This window comes from Chlorocebus sabaeus, chromosome 11 (assembly GCF_047675955.1).
Source record: "Chlorocebus sabaeus isolate Y175 chromosome 11, mChlSab1.0.hap1, whole genome shotgun sequence".
NCBI classification, from domain to species: Eukaryota; Metazoa; Chordata; class Mammalia; order Primates; family Cercopithecidae; genus Chlorocebus; species Chlorocebus sabaeus.
This window is the reverse complement of record NC_132914.1, coordinates 117,141,093-117,143,280: the sequence shown is the minus strand read 5'-3', so window position 1 is coordinate 117,143,280 and position 2,188 is coordinate 117,141,093. Positions and strand designations below refer to the sequence as shown.

Here is a 2,188-nt window from a genome sequence, read left to right as displayed (position 1 = left end):
CAATCGATCTGACTGTCTGACGCCCTCAGAGCTTGCAATGTGGGCCCATGAACAAAGTGGCCATGATGGGAGGGATGGAGACTATGTGTGGATCCAACAACGTGGGTCCACCAAGGATGCTCTAGGTTTGCCATTTCTAAGTATCCAACTGTTGGCAGGAGGGATCAATATGGCCCCAATCTTCAGAGAGATCAGCATGGCCACCAGGTGGTAGGTCCAGGACATCTGTCTGCTCCTCTCACTTTGGAGAATTAGAAATTTATCCTTTTAAGCTTTAAATTGATCCCTTAAGCAGGTTTGCCTCCCCTTTCCAAGTGTCTCTACTGGCACCAGCATCTGGTGGTCTGCAGATGTCATATAGTGGCATACTATCTATATTAGTCTGTTCTCACACTGCTAATAAAAACATACCCAAGACTGGGTAATTTATAAAGGAAAGAGGTTTAATGGACTCACAGTTCCACATGGCTGGGGAGGCCTCACAATCATGATAGAAGGCAAAGGAGGAGCAAAGTCACGTCTTACATGCTGGCAGGCAACAGAGAAAATGTGCAGGGGAACTTCCATTTATAAAACCATCAGATCAGCCAGGCGCAGTGGCTCATGCCTGTAATCACAGCACTTTGGGAGGCCGAGGTGGACAGATCACCTGATGTTGGGAGATCCAGACTATCCTGGCCAACATGGAGAAACCCTGTCTCTACTAAAAATACACAATTAGCCGGGTGTGGTGGTGTGTGCCTGTAATCCCAGCTACTCTGGAGACTGAGGCAGGAGAATCACTTGAACCTGGGAGGCAGAGGTTGCAGTGAGCTGAGATCTTGCCGCTGCACTCCAGACTGGATGATAGAGCAAGACTCTGTCTCAAAAAAAAGAAAAGAAAAGAAAAGAAAAAAAGCTAGGCACAGTGGCTCATGCCTGGAATCCCAGCACTTTGGGAGGCCGAGGTGGGCGGATCACCTGAGGTCGGGAGTTCGAGACCAGCCTGACAAATATGGAGAAACCCTGTCTCTACAAAAAATACAAAAAAAAAAAAAAATTAGCCGGGCGTGGTGGCACATGCCTGTAATCCCAGCTACTTGGGAGGCTGAGGCAGGAGAATCACTTGAACCCAGGAGGCAGAGGTTGCAGTGAGCCGAGATCGCACCATTGCACTCCATCCTTGGCAACAAGAGTGAAACTCTGTCTCAAAAATAAAAATGAAAATGAAAACAAACAAAACCATCATATCTCATAAGACTTACTCATTACTATGAGAACAGTATGTGGGAAACTCCCCTCATGATTCAATTATTTCCACCTGCCCCTGCCCTTGACACTTGAGGATTATTGCAATTCAAAGTGAGATTTGGGTGGGAACACAGCCAAACCATATCACTATCACACACAATCTTGGGAACCAAGAGACTCCTTTTACAGCAAAGAAAGTGTGGTGTGACATGATAATGGGCCTATGGCCATAGGCTTCACTGATCTTACCATGTACCTATCATTCAGAAATAACTGGTCTGATAGAATAATGGGACGGCCTGTTATATTAACTGTATGTTTCTGATTTTTTTTTTTTTACAAGAGCACAAATCCATTTTTATTTAATTTTCATTAGTTTAAATACTTGAAGGGTACAGCATCACATGGACTCCGTGTCCAGTGGCCTTAGCAGGAAGAATTGCTTTGGAATTTGGCACGAACCATGCCACTGTTTCCAAAGGTCTGAGTTACCTTTCCCCAGATTACTCTGGTTTGGTTCGGTTCGCCACCAGGAGTCACTGTGTTATTCTTTGCTTTGTATAAATAAGCAGATCTCTTGCCCAAACAGAATTCAGTTTCATCTTGGGCATAAACATCTTCAGTTTTAAGGAGAGCTGTGTGCTTCCTTTGGTTCCGGAGACCCGGCTTATAGCCAGCAAACGGGCCTTAGGACCATAGCCTTCCAGACATATTTGCCTTTTAGAAGTCCTGTTCCCAGGCAGGGCACAGTGGCTCATGCCTGTAACCCCAGTACTTTGGGAGGCCGAGGTGGGCAGATCACCTGAGGTCAGGAGTTCGAGACCAGCCTGACCAATATGGAGAAACCCCATGTCTACTAAAAATACAAAAATTAGCTGAGCGTGGTGGTGCACGCCTGTAGTCCCAGCTACTCGGGAGGCGGAGGCAGGAGAATTGCCTGCGGAGGCGAAGTTTGCAG

The 2,188-nt window shown here is 46.5% G+C and overlaps 1 pseudogene; it reads right to left on the bottom strand.

Annotated features, from left to right (window-relative positions):
• Positions 1 to 1,607: 1,607 nt before the first annotated feature.
• Positions 1,608 to 1,941, bottom strand: LOC119620582 (large ribosomal subunit protein eL33 pseudogene; annotated as a pseudogene).
• Positions 1,942 to 2,188: the final 247 nt, after the last annotated feature.